The following is an 18533-nucleotide window of genomic DNA, read 5'->3' on the forward strand; positions in this document are numbered from 1 at the left end:
AGTGGCGCGATCTCGGCTCACTGCAAGCTCCACGTCCTGGGTTCGCGCCATTCTCTGCCTCAGCCTCCGGAGTAGCTGAGACTACAGGCGCCGCCACCACACCTGGCTAATTTTTTGTATTTTTAGTAGGGACGGGGTTTCACCGTGTTAGCCCGGATGGTCTTGATATCCTGACCTCGTGATCTGCCCGCCTCGGCCTCGTAAAGTGCTGGGACTACAGGCGTGAGCCACCGCGCCGGCCTCATCCCACCATTCTTTTCTATATGTATGGCAGACATTTCATATTGATCAATCTTCAGTTCTTCTAAACTGAATCTTCAATTTTTCTAAATTTAGCAGTCTCAAGAACCACCACTAATAGATGGGAGTAAGAGGTTATGGCAGTAACTGTTGATCATCTACACAACAGCCATTCTTATTCCTTTCTTCCTTATTAAACAGCCTACTTCTCGTGACAGAGGATGAAAACATTCCCAATGCCAAATGCTTTCCTCCATTTCTCATTCAAAGACATGGGCTTGAGTCCTGCCAGGGTACTTCTTGGAAAGTATTTAATGAAACACCTGGACACAGGTATAGCTACAGGTGATGCTTCCTGAAGTGTTACAGCCATAATATGGCTAGGAAGGCATAAGCCTGCAGACCAAACTAATTTGAAGTTAGTTTGAATAGATAGAATAGGAAGAGAAAAAGTTTGTAGTCTTTAATGACTGTTGAGCCATGGCATCAATACTGGGACTGCTTTCTTCTATTGTTCCTTTCTATCATTTTGTGAGAAAAATGAACAATTTATAAATATCTGAATCAATATAAATTTTTCCCCTCAGTTTCTTAAAATACATTTTACTACTTAAACCACAAACTATAACATTATTATATGGGGCTTATAATAAATGCAGATAGAAACTTATGACAATTATAGAATGAAGGATGGGGTGGTAAATGGATCTACAGAGTGTAAGGTTTCTACATTTTACATGAAGTGGATATTAACTCTAGGTAGAGTGCAAAAAGTTAAGGATGTATATTTCAATCTTTACCATAACCACTAAAAATTAATGCAAAGAGAGAATTTATAAGCTCACAGATTTAAATGAAATTCTAAAATATATTCCAATAATCTAAAAGAAGGCAGAAAACATGAAACAAAAAAACAAAAAACAGAGGGGACAAACAGAAAACGATAAAGTGGTTGACCTAAACCCAATCATGTTTATAATTATATTAGATGTTAATAATCTAAACACTCCAATAAAAAGCAGTGATTGGCTGTGCACAGTGGTTCACATCTGTAATTCCAGCACTTTGGGAAACTGAGGAGGGTGTATTGCTTGAGCTCAGGAGCTTGAACCCAACCTGGGCAACAAAGTAAAATCCTGTCTCTATAAATAATACAAAAATTAGCTGGGCGTGGTGACATGCACCTATAATCCCAGCTACTCAGGAGGCTGAGGTTGAGGAGAATCACTTGAGTCTGGGAAGCTGAAGCTGCAGTGAGCTGAGATTGCACCACTGCACTCCAACAAAACAACCAACCAAACACTAAAAAAGAGAGCAGTGATTATCAAAATGAATGAAAAAGCAATACTCAGCTATATGCTGTTTACCACAGATGCACTGGAAATATAAAGACACAGACAGGTTGAAAGTAAATGCGTAGAAAAAGGTATATCATGCATGTAGTAAGCCTACAAAGGATGGAATGGCTATATCAATACCAACAACGATAGGCTTCAAGACAAAGTATTACTAGAGCTAAAGGAGATTTTGTAATAATAAAAGGGTCGATTCATTAGGAAGACATAATGATCATACATTTACAGCACCTAATAATAGATTCGATCACAAAATCAAGCCCAACGGAATGCTATATACAATAAAAACAAATACAACAAGGTAACTTAGAAATATTAAAAATAAATGTTTAGGCTGAGTATGGTGTCTCATACTATAATGCCAGCACTTTGGGAGACCAAGGCAGGAGGATGGTTGGAGCCCAGGAGTTCGAGACCAGCCTGGGTAACATGGCGAAACCCTGTCTCTACAAAAAAGACAAAAAAAAAAAAAAAATTAGCCAGGCATGGTGGCATGCACCTATAGTCCCAGCTACTCGGGAAGCTGAGGTGGGAAGATCACCTGAGCCTGCGGAGGTGGAGGCTGCAGTGACCCCTGATCACACCACTGCACTCCAGCCTGAGTGACAGAATGAGACCTTGTCTCAAAAACCAAAATCTTTATTTTATATTTATTAATTATTAACTTTATTTATTAAAAATAAATTAAATGTGTAAAATTATGAGACAAATATGAACAAAAAGAGTAGAGGTTGTGATCTTAGTATCGACGAGATGTAATTCAGATTGAGACAAGGAGTATACTTTGTAATGCTAAAGAGTTTAATGAAGATAAAGAAGTTATGAAGATCTACGCATATAATAAAATAGCCACAACATTCACTAAGCTAACATTATAGGAAAAGAAAGGAGAACTGGACAGAAATATGTTAATGATGGCATACTTTAATCTCTCTCGGTTCAAAAATATAACAATTAAACAAAAAGTAAGTAATGATATAAAATACCTAAATACCATATCAATAAAGTAAGTTTGATTGATGTATATTGAAATCAGTACCTTGAAAACAGAGCATATATATGCCCATAATAAAGTCACAGCCCAGGCGCAGTGGCTCATGCCTGTAATCCTAGCACTTTGGGAGGCTGAGGCAGGCGGATCACTTGAAATCAGGAGGTCGGGACCAGCCTGGCCAACGTGGTGAAACTCTGTCTTTACTAAAAATACAAAAATTAGCCGAGTGTGGTGGCACATGCCTGTAATCTCAGCTACTTGGGAGGTTGAGGCAGGAGAATCCCTTGAACCCACAGGCGGAAGTTGCAGTGAGCTGGAATCATGCCACTACACTCCAGCCTGGGTGACAGAGTGAGACTCCATCTCAAAAAAAAAAAAAAAAAAAAAAAAAGGAATTCAAGACCAGCCTGGCCAACAGGGTGAAACCCCATCTGTACCAAAAATACAAAAATTGGCCTGGCGTGGTGAGGCACACCTGTAGTCCCAGTTACTCTGGAGGCTGAGGCAGGAGAATCGCTTGAACCCAGGAGGTGGAGCTTGCAGTGAGCTGAGATCCCACCACTGCACTCCAGCCTGCGTTGCAGAGCAAGACTCTATCTCAAATGAACAAACAAACAAACAAAAATAAAATAAAATAAAATAAAAAAATGTTCTGGCAGGGAATATCAGTGAAGCAGAAACAGATACCTTGTTACAACTCACAGCTGCTCATCTGGAAAGTCTTTTTAATTGTGGTGATATAAATAGACTAAGTAAGCCTTTTAAAATCTAAGCATTATAGGTTTCCCATGGAAACTGTTACCTAATAACTTTACCTATGTTTACAGTAATTTTATTGTTTATTTTTTCTTTTACTTAAGTTTAAACTTAAATTTTTTATTTTTCTTTTGAGACAGCATCTCACTCTGTTGCCTAGGCTGGAGTGCCATAGCATAATCACCGCTCACTGTAGCCTCGACCTCCCAAGCTCAAGCGATTCTCCCATCTGAGCCTCCCAAGTAACTGGGATGACGAGTATGCACCACCATGCCCAGGAAATTTTTGCTTTTTTTTTTGGTAGAGACAGAGTTTTGCTATGTTGCCCAGGCTGGTATCAAACTCCCAAGCTCAAGTGATTGGCCTGCCTCAGTCTCCCAAAGTGGTGGGATTACAGGTGTGAGTGACAACGCCCAACCACCTGGCTAATTTTTAAATTTTTTGTAGAGACAGGGTTTTGCCATGTTCCCCAGGCTGGTCTTGAACTCCTGGGCTTAAGTGATCCGTCACCTTGGCCTCCCAAAGTGCTGGAATTACAGGCATGAGCCACCGCCCCCAGCCCAAATGTCATTTTTCACAGTACTAGAAAAAACAATCCTAAAATTTGTATGGAACTAAAAAACAGCCTGAATAGCCAAAGCAATCACAGCTGAATATTTTAGTTGAAAGAAATGGCCAATGCCACAGGAAGAGATGAGGGTTACTTGACTTGAGAAGGTTATTTTAAAGCATTTTATTTTAATTTTTCTTATTTTTTGAGATAGGGTCTCACTCTATCACCCAGACTGGAGTGCAGTGGCACAATCATAGCTCAGTGTAACCTTGAACTTTTGGGCTCAAGTGATCCTCCTGCCTTGGCCTCCCAAAGTGTTGGGATTATAGGCATGAGCCATCATGCCTGGCCCAGCTTGAGAAGTTTAAAAGGGCCACTGTTTCACTAAAGTTTAACAAAAGAAATCTAGGATCTCTTGGTTTGCAAATCACTATGGTGGCTTAACTCCTGTGTTTAAAGATCACTTATTTTCAGAGTATTTCTTTTGAGGCAGCATCTCTGTCACCCAGGCTGGAGTGCAGTGGTGCGATCACAGCTCATTGCAGTTTTGAACTCCTGGGCTCAAGCTCTTCTCCTGCCTGGGCCTCCTGAAGTGCTGGTATTACAGGGTGTGAACCACTTCACACAGGCTTCCAAGGCTTTAAGAGGTGAGGGTTATATGTAAGATCTGATGTTGCTTTGCTTTAGATATCATGGTCAAATATAGAGGGCAGACAGAGTTTAGCTGATACATACAAAAACGAAGCGTATGTTGTCTCAATTTTTTTTTTTAGATCATTTGCAATGAAAGCTTCCATTGCATTCCTGTGTTTCACACTTGAAAGGTAATGCTTCCTCATGTGACCAATCTTGTGAAAACTGCTTTTTTGATGGTACTGTGAATCGATATTTCCAAGAGGTATTATTATTTTGATTTTAGGGTACGATCTGCATTTTGAAAGACAAGATCCCAGAATGTCAAAAGATGGAGTATCATTATTAACTGTTCTACCGGGTTTGGGGGCTCTGTGGGACATTAGGAACAGCCTGTCTGGGTGTGAGAGTCAAGCCATCTGAGTTCTTTTCGTTGTCTGGAGATTTAGCTGTGATCATTCAGTAGGTTGCTGAACTTCCTACAAGCCTCAGTTTCCTCATAAAGAAAGGCAATGCAGGTTTTACTACAAGGAAACCGAGATTCTGAGATGAAAAGGGCTTCACAGAGTGGGAGTTTGGGCTAGAAAGGATCAGGTTACCTCATAACTCAGATTGTGACTCAGTTCTGATGTTCTCTACAAGTGTGTAATTTAGGTCATTTACTTTTTCTTTTCTTGAAAAAAGAAAAAAGTGCATATGTATGTATCCTTATCCAGTTTTTTAACCTCTCAATAGTACAAAAGAAATTCTTATTTTGACAATTTTGTTAGGGTAAATAAATATACATTGTTATTTGTCACTTCAGAAATTCTTTTAGGAATTTTCCTTCTAAAACAAAGCACCTTTTCAATGAATAATTATACCTATATTATAGAAAGCTTAGAAACCATAGGCAAGCAGAAGACAGAAAAAGAATTTACATTCATCCCTTTGAAGTTACTTTAGTGCATTTTCCTTCCAGGCTTTTTGCTTTGCAAAGATTTACATTATTGTAATATTTAGTAATTAGATTTTAGGAATAAATAAGTAGTAATTATAAATTAAGTTCTTGCTAATTTTGTCTTTTCCTTGTCCTTATAATAAAAGAAATTTTTACATATTAAAAAATCTGTAGAAAAAGGCTGGGTGCAATGGCTCACGCCTTAATTCCAGCACTTTGAGAAGCCGAGGTGGGCAGATCACTTGAGGTCAGGAGTTCCAGACCAGCCTGGCCAACATGTTGAACCTCTGTCTCTACTAACAATGAAAAAATTAGCCAGGCATGGTAGTGGGTGCCTGTAATCCCAGCTACTAGGAAAGCTGAAGCAGGAGAATTGCTTGAACCTGGGAGGCAGAGGTTGCAGTGAGCTGACATCATGCCACTGCACTCCAGCCTGGACATCAGAGTGAGATCCTGTCTCAAAAAAAAAAAAAAAAAAAAAAAAAAAAAAAAAAAAAAAAAAAAATCTGTAGAGAAATATAAAGAAGGGAAGGGGATAAAAAATCATTCAGAATCCCCTCCCACATTTTTCCCATATCAATGGACAGCTGTGTTTAAAAATAAAACTTTTATATCTCGTGCTTCCCCTTTCTTCACTTCTTTATCCTATTCTTTTTTTTCCCCTATGAGTTGCTGTTTTATATTCCATTCTCCTAAACAGAGGGTAATAATTTCTGCTTCATGGAAGCAGAGATATTTCAGGAATCAACAAAGGTATGTGAAAATGATTTAAAGATTCCTAAATCCTGTGCAAACATAATTTTCTCTTGCTCCCAGTTTGCTCTTTTTATAAAGCTCAGAATTTGGATGAGATGTTCTTCCCTGTGGTTGTTCTGGCTTAGAGTCTGCACCCCTACTTATTAACTGGTTAACTTGTATTTCCTCCCAGGTTCCCTTTCCTCTCTGCGTCTACATAGAATAAATTATCAAGAATTATGGTGTGAAATAGAATTTTGTGATAAAAACTAAGCATCAAATTAATATTACAATAAAACAAACTTGAGTATCTTGTGGATAGTGTTATATTTCCTTAACTGTGGTTTTGTTTTCTGAATACTATTATTTTACCTTGCTATACATTAAGTTTGCTTGAGATTTTCAGCTAAATTCCCTGAGATGAGCTGATCTTCGCTGTTCAGCCAGGTTTGGAGGTTGTGTGAAACGGGTCTAAAGGTCAGACCACCTGAGGTCTGTTTCCTATTTTTTTTTTTTTAAAGATGGGGTCTGGCTTTGTCACCCAGGCTGGAGGGCAGTGGCACAGTCATGGCTCACTGTAGCCTCAACCTCCCAGGCCAAAGCGAGCCTCCCACTTCAACCTCCGAAGTAGCTGGGACCACAGGCATGCACCACCATGCCTGGCTAATTTTTTTTTTTTCTGTAGAGACTAGATCTCCTTATGTTGCTTTGCCTTGGCCTCCCAAAGTGTGGGGGTTACCTGTGTCAGCCACTGTGCCTGGCCTTGAGATCTATTTCTCAAGTATTATGCCATATAGCTTAGAGGTGGAGGTGGGGCAGAGAGCCTAGGGGGCTAACATTTCATCTGAACTTCATTCTCTAGGCAGTACATACTTTACAGATGCTTTTTTCTAATTTCCACAAGAGTGCCCTGTGGGCTAGCAGTAACCATGGCTGGGTTGTTAAGGGGGAGGCAGAAGGTCAGTGTGGTCCTTGATGTCATCTGCTGACGCTGGCGTCCCTTAGAATAGCTGTCATCCTGTCTGGTCCCTAGATGATAAACCATGCAATTGCCTAGATGATCCACATTCCCATTTCCACAGGCCCTTTATTTTCATCACTCTGTACTGCTTTGTGCTTCTCTGGGGCTGGGGAGGGCATGGAAATTACCCTGCTCTCGTGCTGTTCAGGGCACAGAGAAGCTTCTGCCACTGTGTCTGGTACCATCTGCCCAGGCACACCATGCAGTCATTTCTCTCCAGAGCCTCTGCCTGAGCAATGGGGCCACGTTTTTATTTCTTCCAGAGACTACCGGCTTATCTAGGGGTTTTGACTCCATCCTAGACCTCAGCCAGTGGTGAGCAGTGCGAGATTAGAGATAAACAGGTCCATGCATGTGTATGTCTTTCCACAATGTCAGGCTTTTATTAATGTTATTCTAGTCCATGAGCTACATGGAGTTCCCAAGGAGGCAGTTCTTCTTAGTACTTCCTGTTCACTCTGTAGTCAGAGCCATGGGCACACAGGTTCAAGCCACTCCACAAGTCAGTCAGTATTGCAAACCATACACAATAGTATATTTCATCAATATAGAAATGTTTTAGGTTAAACATTCCATGACAAACAAAGTAACATTTAACATCAGGAGGAAAAAGAGATAGGAGAAAGGATTAATGAACCAGTCCAGTGGGAGCTAAGAAGACAAGAGTCCTGGTCTTGCCCTGGCGTCCCTTTGGTCTTGTAAGAAGAGTTTTTGAGGTGGCAGAGCCTTCAGTGGTAGGTACCAAATTCTTATCACAAGTGACTGCAAGATGGTATCAGTAAAGAGAGCTGTTTTTGAGTTGCAGAAGGCCTAATCCTTTACAGTCAGAGTCCTCTGGCAAGAACTGATAATGGAAGAGTATGCTTGTTTACACCCTTATCTGGTTGCCAGCAGTCTTTTTTTTTTTTTTTTTTTGTTTGTTAAACAAAGCATCTTATCCTTGTTGGCAAAGTGTTCTATGAAATATAAAATGGAGTCTTTTTTCTTTTTCTTTGAGACGGGGTCTCACTTTGTTGCCCAGTGAGTGCAGTGGTGCAATCTCAGCTCACTGCAACCTCTTTCCCCCGGGGTTCGAGTGATTCTCCTGCCTCAGCCTCCTGAGTAGGGATTACAGGTGCCTGCCACCACGCCTGGCTAATTTTTGTATTTTTAGTAGAGATGGGGTTTTGCCATCTTGGCCAGGCTGGTCTTGACCTCCTGACCTCATGATCCACCCACCTCGGCCTACCAAAGTGCTGGGATTACAGGCATGAACCACCATACCCAACCAAAATGGAGTCCTTTTCTAAGATGGAATTAGTTATGTCAATTACACAGCTCAAGAGCTGGAGGCAAGTTTCCTCTTTTTGGGACCCATTAGACTCTCTATTACTACTTCTCTGTTTCCACTGAAGTAAGATAAACACTTCCTGAAGGCTGAGGACTCTTTTCTAGTCCAGAGGTTGAAGACTGGAGAGAGATGGGGTAAGACTGGGACATTTCCCTTCTACTCATGTGTTTTCCTCAGTATACTGTATGTATTATGGCTTCTTTTTGACCTCTAAACCACCTATGTTTTCTTTATTTTTTCATTTTTTATTTTAATTTTTTTTCTGCTCACACATCCCAACTGCCTGACCTAAGTTTTAAAATCCCAATTCAAGAATAAACTCCCTTAAAGTTTGTTATCTGCTGACGCATCCTTCTTCCCAGTCAAGGAACACAGAACAATTCACCTGTCTGAGTGGCGGTGGTGGTTTGTGTGTGAGGACACAAAGGGCAGGTTGGAGAAGAAGACACCACCATCCCGCCCATGCATGGGGTATGCGGGTATGGCAGTGCCTTAAGATTTAAAAATATCTAATATATATATATTTTTTCTTGTGCTCTTTTCTTTTTTTTAAGTTTTAACTGATGCCTTCAAATGATTATTTCCTCAATTTAAATAATGTAAGAACCTTTGTAAAATAAAAGTCATTTGGCACATCCCTGAGGATGAATCTGTGGCTCAGATTCATTGAACTGCGATTGTGCAACTGTGCTTTCAGGCAGGGATTGCTCAGAGGCTAGAACGGCTCTTCTGGAATTCTCAGGTGTATTGGGCCAGGTTTCCCTAGAGGAGTACACATTGTTTTTAACGAAAGGGATTTAAAGTCACAATGCACCTTAACGTGATGACTTTCTGAACGCATTCTCTTTCACGAGACCCAAGTTGCCAGGGTGAGAGTGCAGGATTGTTTCCTCTTGGAAGAACCCTGATAATCTCTTTGCCTCTCTTTCCTTGAGATGCTTTTCCTTCCGTGAGATTTCATGGAGATGGGGACAAGTCAGCTTGGAGATCATAGTCTTCCTCTTTTGGGCTGCTCCTTTGTTCTCTCTTTGAAATCAATCGCTTCCAGTAATCCAGAAAACTGGGGAAAGGCTGGGGTGTTTCTTATTGGGAAAAAAGGGTTTTTTTGCATGTGTGTGAGAATGTTTTTCCTTTTTTTTTTTTTCCTTGTAGTATAATTTACATGCAGTGATATGTACAAATCTTAAGTGAACGGGTTGATGAATGTTTGCCTGTTATACCTACATGTAATCACTACTCAGATCAAAATAGACAATCTATTCATGACACTGAAAAGTTTTCTAGAACCCCTTTTCAGTCACCTATTCCTCCAGGTAGCTACTATTTTGATTTTTATCATCTCTTGGGTGGGCTCTTTGGCATTGTGTGGGTTTCTTCTCTTCTAACAGCTGGGGAAGTAAGCTGGCCCTGCTATTCCCCAGGCCTGAGGAGGAAGAAGCCAGTCTCTGGGAATTATTTAGAAAATTCCAGCCCTCCTCTTCTGTCTTTCAGAACAGAAGTTTTTGTTGGGTAAGCTTTTTGTTGCTGCTGTTTTTTGTTGGATGGGCTTTTCCCTCTGAATTGGAAAAGTCTGAGACTCAAATGCTTAGGGAGAAAGAGCCAAAGTAGGTCCTTTGGCGTGTTTTGGTTCTAGGTTGCACTTGGTTGGCTGAGACAAAGTATTTCTCCAAATAGCCCATGCTTATATATCAACAATAATGCTTTTACTATTTTTCACAATCTACATTCTTCAACTCAATAATATTAATACTCTATCTGGTATAGTCTATGGCTGGCAATGATGATGTGGATTTAGGTTGTAATAGATGTCGTATATGCTTTGACTTGAAAAATGCTATTAGGGATATGTGGGTGCTGAGATGTAAGCGCTATAACGCTTATATTTTGTTCTGAAGATTTCTTTAAGGTTTTCTAAACTCACTGGTTGAAGGGCTGAAACACATGAGGCACTGGGGTTGAAGCAGTCTAGCTTAGCAGACGCTTAAGTTATTCCAACCCCAGTCTTGATGGAGGTTGATGCAAGCTGTTGAAGAAAGGACAAGACTCAACCCAAGCACCTGAGTGTGGCCTCCAGTTGGGTCAAAGAAGAATAGGAATTTCGGAATAAAACTTTTTTTTTTTTTTTGCAGGAACCGGCAAAGTTTTAATGCTTAATAATTAATAGCACAATTGACCAAGGTCCAAGATGTGAAGATACCATGTTTAAGAAACTGGGGGGCAAATCACTCTATAGACTAACTATATAGTATGTGATAAAAATGCACACTTTTTATAATGTAAAACCCGTCTACACATAGTAGTTAGCTGCAAAAAGCCATTCAATCTTCTCTTGGCTTGGAAAAATGGTGTTCCAGATTTCAGTATAAATTATTAGCAACCTTCACCTCTTGTGTGGCAGGTATCTTGTTTTCACCTTCCAGTTCTTCCACCCTAGCCTGTGTCATGAGATCTGCGATGTTCTTCTTCAGATCATCAATGCAACTACTCATATCATCAATTCTCCCAATGATCTGGTCAGACATGGTCTGAAATTTATCTTGGATCTGCTGTAGGAGTGTCTGCACCACTGAGGTGAGTTCCTGTTCAGTCTTGGGGTCAGTCTCGGCTATATCCCTGGTGCCCAGCTTGGTGGTGATTGTAAAACGTTTTTTAACCTATTCTGGGACCTTAAGTTTTTTGTGTAAAATGGGAGGAGATATGTAATGAGGGGACTATTAATTTATTTCAGGAACAAGTAGAGACTTGCTAGTGGGAAGAAGATCCATCTTCTTAAATTTTTAGGGTATTGGCCAAGTTCAGGAATTTCACAGTGATCTCTGTGTTGGCATTTTTGGGTTATGTTCCTATGTAATGCACGTTGCATGATCTTTCTAGTGAGTTTGATTAGACAATGTAGCATAGCTTAATTTGATTTTTCTAAGTAGCCAGCATGAGTTTTCTCTAGGTTGTTTCCCAATAGACTCTGTGTATATGGACAAGATTTTTTGGTTAGGCAGACTTTACTTTTTGCAGGAGCAGCCTTTAATATGGGGACATGGAATGTCCAAATACCAGAATGGGGAGGACTTTACTCTGTGGCCTCTTCCCATCCTAGAGGTCTTATTCCCTTTAAGTAATCTATTTTGTTTTTTAGAGACAAGATCTCATTCTGTCACCCAAGCTGGAGTACAGTGGCACAATCATAGCTCACTGTAGCCTCCAAACTCCTAGTCTCAAGCAATTTTCTCTCTTCAGCTTCCTGAGTAGCTAGGACAACAGGCTCAGGCCACCAAACCCAGCTAAATTTTTTAAAAAGGTTGGTTTTGAACTCCTGACCTCAAGCAATCCTCCTGTCTTGGTCTCCCAAAGTTCTGGGATTATAGGCATGAGCCACTGTGCCCTACCCCTGTGGGTAATTTTTACAATTACTATTAATATATATTTATTTTTGAGACGGAGTCTCATTCTGTTGCCCAGACTGGAGTGCAGTGGCATGATCTTGGCTCAGTGCCACCTCCGCCTCCCGGGTTCAAGCAATTCTGCTTCTGCCTCCTGAGTAGCTGGGATTACAGGCACCCGCCACCATGTCTGGCTAATTTTTTGTATTTTTAGTAGAGATGGGGTTTCACCATCTTGACCAGGCTGGTCTTGAACTCCTGACCTCGTGATCCACCTGCCTCAGCCTCCCAAAGTGCTGGGATTACAGACGTGAGCCATCACGCCTGGTCTAATTATTACTATTACTCTTTGAGACAGGATCTCTCACACTGTCATCCAGGCTGTAGTGCAGTGGCACGATCATAGGCTCTCTGCAGTCTCAGCTTTCCTGGCTCAAGTGATCCTCCCACCTGAGCCTGCTGAGTAACTGGTACTACAGGTGTGCACCATCATGCCCTGCTAATTTTTTTTTTTTTTTTTTTAAGTAGAGACAGGGTTTTCCTTTGTTGCCTAGGCTGCTCTCAGACTCCTGGACTCAAGTGATCCTCCCACCTCGGCCTCCCAAAGTCGTGGGATTACAACTGTGAGCCATCACACCCAGTCCAATTATTTTTAAAAAAATTTCTAGGAGCCTTTTTCTTTATTTAACCCCTGTAAGAAAAGTGGTGGTGCCCATATGAACAGATACAGGGATATGAGGAGATGGAAGCGGCAGGTTGTGGGACACTGACTGGGGTAGCTTTTCCATAGTCAGAATTGTACTTACTTCCCTCTCTTTTGGTCTATTTTTTTTTCTTCCAGGCCACTTAATTTTATTTGCTTGTTTATTTTTAATTGTTTTCTTTTTGAAAATAAATTCTGTCCGGGCGAGGTGGCTCATGCCTGTAATCCCAGCACTTTAGGAGGCCGAGGCAGGTGGATCACCTGAGGTCAGGAGTTCGAGACCAGCCTGGCCAACATGGTAAAACCCTGTCTCTACTAAAAATACAAAAATTAGCCAGGAGTGGTGGCAGGCACCTGTAATTCCAGCTACTCAGGAGGCTGAGGCAGGAGAATTGCTTGAACCTGGGAGACGGAGGTTACAGTGAGCCAAGATCGTGCCACTGCACTCCAGCCTGGGTGACAGTGCGAGACTCCGTCTCTAAATAAATAAATAAATAAATTCTGCTGAAAGGATTTTTTTTTCCCCCAAAGAGACAGAATCTTAGCTATGTTCCCCAAGCTGGCCTTGAACTCCTGGCATCAAGGTTGCAGACCACTTTAGACGTGTTCATTCAGAACCTGGAAACTCTTAGGAGTTCTGTCTGGCTGATCTCCCTTACTTTTCCACTGCAGTATTTGGCTGTGCTTGTGTTTTCTGTGACCCCAGAATTTATTGTGTGCTCACACTTGCTGACCACTCCCTTCTTGTTCTCTTTTGCTTCTGTCATCTTAGATCAAAAGCTGTGAAGTGGCCAGGCAAGGTGGCTTATCCCTGTAATCCCAGCACTTTGGGAGGTCGAGACAGGCAGATCATGAGGTCAGGAGATCGAGACCATCCTGGCTAACATGGTGAAACCCGTCTCTACTAAAAATACAAAAAAAGATTAGCTGGGTGTGGTGGCAGGTGCCTGTAGTCCCGGCTACTGGGGAGGCTGAAGCGGGAGAATCACTTGAACCCAGGAGGCGGAGCTTGCAGAGAACCGAGATCGTGCCACTGCCCTCCAGCCTGGGCGACAGAGTGAGACTCCATCTCAAAAAAATAACAAAACAAAACAAAAAAAAGCAACAAAAGGTGTCAAGCATAATTTGGGATGGCAGTGGAATATGTGTTTTTGTTCTTCATCTGTAAGCAAAGTTTCGTGGAATATGTATAGATAGTCACATATAGTGTGATTTTAAGATTAAACAGTCAATTCTTTATTATTATTATTATTAATTTATTTTTTTAAGACAATGTTGCTCTGTCGCCCAGGCTGGAGTGCAGTGGCATGATCTCGGCTCACTGCAACCTCCACCTCCTGGGTTCAAGTGATTCTCATGCCTCAGCCTCCCAAGTAGCTGGGATTATGGGCACGTGCCACCAGTCCCGGCTAATTTTTGTATTTTTAATAGAGACAGGGTTTTACCATGTTGACCAGGCTGGTCTTGAACTCCTGACCTCAGGTGATCCACTCACCTTGGCCTCCCAAAGTGCTGGGATTACAGGTGTGAGCCACCACACCCAGCCAGCATAGTCCATTCTTTATTATTTCAGATGCTTCTGGAGTCCAAACATAGAAACCTTCACAAGCTGTTGAGGGATGGAGCTTTCTATCTTAGGTGGATTGGAAGCATTAACAATTTTCTGACAAAGGGATAGGCAAGATACTCAGATATTCTTCTGATATTTCCCCCTGCTAATAGCAATTGGACATGCTATTGAACTTGTTAGCTAAACAGGCAAAAAACCAAAACACAGTGAGTGCTGATTTGGGAAAAGAGTATTATAGTTCCTCTCCCAGATAACTCCATCTGTACCAGGAACTTCAATTTGCCTATCTAAATCCAAGTTCCCTTTCTTTCTTAAGTGTAGAAACCCTTTTATTTTTTGGTTGTGGCAATGTTCTCAGCTATATTTCCAGCCTCTTTTACAGGTAGGGTTATCATCCAATAGAGTTCTAGCAGATGAGATGTAAACAGAAGATGTAAACAGGGTAGGGATTTCTTGGAAAACTCCTTAAAAGGGGGCTGATTTTTCTGGGCACAGTGGCTCATGTGTGTAATCCCAGCACTTTGGGAGGCTGAGGCAGGTGGATCACCTGAGCCCAGGAGTTTGAGACCAGCCTGGCCAACATGGTGAAACCCCATCTCTATTAAAATAACAAACAAAAAAATTAGCCAGGCATGGTGGCACGTGTCTGTAATCCCAGCTACTTGGGAGGCTGAGGCTGTAGAATGGCTTGAATCTGGGAGGTGGAGGTTACAGTGAGCCGAGATCACGCCATTGTACTCCAGCCTAGGTGACAGAGTGAGATTCTGTCTCAAAAAACCAAAACACAACAAAAGGGGGCTGACTTGCTGACAAACTCCTTTTGCCTCTGCTCTTCTTCCTGACTGAAGGGAATTCCAAGGTTCTGGGAATTCCAAGGTTCCAGGAATTCAGAATGTGGTCTAGAAGGGGCTCTGGGCTCAGAGTGGCAAGTCATTGTTCCTGAAGTCTCCATCACCCAGAAGGGTGAAGTCAAAGGAGGACCCAAGTGAGATAATTTTTTTTTTTTTTTTGAGATGGAGTCTCGCTCTGTCACCCAGGCTGGAGTTCAGTGGCGCGATCTGGTGTCACTGCAACCTCCAATGCCTGGGTTCAAGCAATTCTCCTGCCTCAGCGTCCCAAGTAGCTGGGACAACAGGTGCACGCCACTATGCCCAGCTAATTTTTGTGTTTTTAGGAGGATGGGGTTTCACCATGTTGACCAGGCTGGTCTTGAACTCCTAGCCTCGTGATCTGCCTACCTTGGCCTCCCTAAGTGTTGGGATTATAGGCCTGAGCCACTGCACCCAGCCGAGTGAATTTCTTTGTAAGGATAAGAATGCTAATTTAGTCTTGTTGATGATTTTGTGCATAGACAGGCATTTCCAGCTTAATTCCAGTAATTTGTTTCTGAAAACCAGACTATATGGTACAGAAATATTAACAAGAAACTTATTTTACATCATTTTAGTTTGTAAAAATTAGATCATCCTTAGCCAATTCCCTAAAATGTAGATACACATAGCTAAATATCATCTATAATAAGTAAACCGTCATGTGAGGGTGGAAAAATGTTTAACGTATTATTTCTTGGTCACCAAAAAATTGATACTGCTGTTAACATCTGTCTTAGTCCCTTTAGTGTTGCGGTAAAGGAATACCTGAGATTGGGTAATTTATTTTAAAAAGGTTTATTTGGCGTATCATTCAGTTGGCTGGAAACTTCAAATGGGGCATCTGTGTCTGGGGCGGGCCGCAGGCTGCTTCCACTAGGGAGGTACCAGGCTCTTTTTAACAACCAGCCCTGCGGGAGCTAATACAGAACGAGAGCTCACTCACCTGAAGGGAGGGCATCATTTATTTATGACAGATCCATCCCCATGACCCAGACACCTCCCATTAGGCCCTGCCTCCAACACTGGGGATCAAGTTTCAACATGAGGTTTGGAGGCAACAAACATCCAAACCATAGCAACATCTTTCTCTGTTTTGTATAAAGTTCATATGGTCTTTTATGTTTTGTTTGTTTGTTTTCTTTTCTTCTTCTTCTTTTTTTTTTTTTGTTAAGAAATGAGGCCTCACTGCGCTGCCCAGCCTGGTCTCAAACCCTTGGGCTCAAGCAATCTGCCTGCCTTGGCCTCCCAAAGTGCTGGGATTACAGGTGTGGGCCACTGTGCCCGGCCAATTGAATTTTAACAGTCACATTTCTAAATTTGAGTGTAGTGGCATAATCTTGGCTCACTGCATCCTTGACCTCCTGGAATGAAGCAATCCTCCCACCTCAGCCTCTTGGGGAGCTGGGACTATAGGCATGAACCACTATGTCCAGCTAACTTTAAAAAATTTTTTTTGTAGAGATGGGATCTTGCCATGTTGCCCAGGCTGGTCTTGAACTCCTGAGCTCAAGCAATCCTCCTGCCTTGGCCTCCCAAAGTGCTGAGATTATAGATGTGAGCCACCTCACCCAGCCTATTAACAGCCATACTTCTAACAAAAGACCAGACTTCATGGTTTCAGCTTGTCTTCCTTTAAGCCTATGGGTTGCTCCTCACCTGCATCTGGCATTTGGTAGACTCTTCCCCTTGACTTCAGGACAATCTCCATGTATACCTACCTCCTGGATTATATTCTTTTTTTTTTGAGATGGAGTCTCGCTCCATCTCACTCCAGCTTGCTCCAGGCTGGAGTGCAGTGGTGCGATCTTGGCTCAATGCATCCTCTGCCTCCCGGGTTCAAGCAATTCTCCTGTCTCAGCCTCCCAAGTAGCTGGTAATACAAGTGCCTGCCACCACGCCCAGCTAAGTTTTGTATTTTTAGTAGAGACGGGGGTTTCACCTTGTTGGTCAGGCTGGTCTTGAACTCCTGACCTCAGGTGATCCGCCCACCTCGGCCTCCCAAAGTGCTGGGATTACAGGCATGAGCCACTGTGCCCAGAGATTATATTCTTTTATAAGATGGTCAGTCAGTGTGGCCACAAGAAGACACACAGGAGAGGCTGAGGAAAATAAAGTTTATTATACTCATAGGCTCTAGAGACAGGAGGCATGCCACTCCATCCAGGGCCGCGTGGAAAAGACACCAGAGTGGGCGGGAGGCAAAAGACAGGAGTGAGCAGAGGGTTTAGGCCAGAGTTTTAATCAGGGCATCCCTGAAAGAAAGTCAAGGTGGATAGGGTAAACGGTGTCCAACTGGCTACTTTGAATAATTTCCACAGGCTCTAGGCTATAGGAGTGGTCTCTAGTTTGCCTGGCACCTGGGCCTGAGATGATTAAGGCAAAGGAATATTATACCACATCCTGGAGTGTAAGGGCCAGATGGAGGAGGTAGGACTCCGGATTGGTTAGTTTGTATAACAAAGGTGTGCTCTCTTTGCTATGTCTTAAATATTGGCTAGTCAGGGCCAGGTGCAGTGGTTAATGCCTGTAATCCCCAAACTTTGAGAGGCCTAGGTTTGAAAATTGCGTGAGCCCAGGAGTTCAAGACCAGCCTGGGCAGCATAGCAAGACCCCACCTCTAAAAAAAAAATTAAAAATGTAACTGGGGCTTGATGGTGCGTGCCTGTAGTCCTAGCTACTCAGGTAGCTGAGGCAGGAGGATTGCCCCATAGTTCAAAGCTGCAGTGAGCCCTGATCTTGCCACTACACTCCAGCCTGGAGCAAGAGCCTGTCTCAAAAGTAACAAAAAAGAATTGTCTAGCCCAGAGAGAGCCAGTCTCTCCCCAGCCAGATACACACACACACACACGCACACACACATAGTGCATACATATGTACACATATGCAATACATACAGCTCAGTCCTGTTGATCAGATTCTAGGTCAGGTCCTTGAACTGCAGGGGGCCCCTTTGTCTTCTCTCTCTTTTTCTTTTTTTGAGACCGAGTCTTGCTCTGTCGCCCAGGCTGATGTTCAGTGGTGCGATCTCAGCTCACTGCAACCTCCGCCTCCTGGGTTCAAGCGATTCTCCTGCTTCAGCCTCCCAAGTAGCTGAAATTACAGGCGCGTGCTACCATGCCCAGCTAATTTTTGTATTTTTAGTAGAGACCAGGTTTTGCCACATTGGCCAGGCTGGTCTTGAACTCCTGGCCTCAAGTGATCCACATGCTTCGGCTTCCCAAAGTGCTAGGATTACAAGCATGAGCCACAGTGCCTGGCCTTGACTAGGTATTTTATCCTGACTTTCAGTTGGTGCTTCCTTTTGTTGAAGTTGTTAATTACTGGGTTAGGGGCAACCACAGATCTAAATAGTAGGGAACAGGTTATTTTACCTTTTGGCGGTCCAGTTTTCAGATCATAAAAATTATTGAAGTGTTTTTATGAGGCTTACGTGACATACTATTTGTAAAGCATG

General features: G+C 42.4%; 1 pseudogene; it reads right to left on the minus strand.

Moving 5' to 3' along the window:
• Positions 1-10848: 10848 nt before the first annotated feature.
• On the minus strand, positions 10849-13404 carry LOC140712127 (heat shock factor-binding protein 1 pseudogene; annotated as a pseudogene).
• Between the last annotated feature and the right edge of the window lie 5129 nt (positions 13405-18533).

The sequence above is a fragment of the Chlorocebus sabaeus genome, chromosome 7 (assembly GCF_047675955.1).
Source record: "Chlorocebus sabaeus isolate Y175 chromosome 7, mChlSab1.0.hap1, whole genome shotgun sequence".
NCBI lineage: Eukaryota > Metazoa > Chordata > Mammalia > Primates > Cercopithecidae > Chlorocebus > Chlorocebus sabaeus.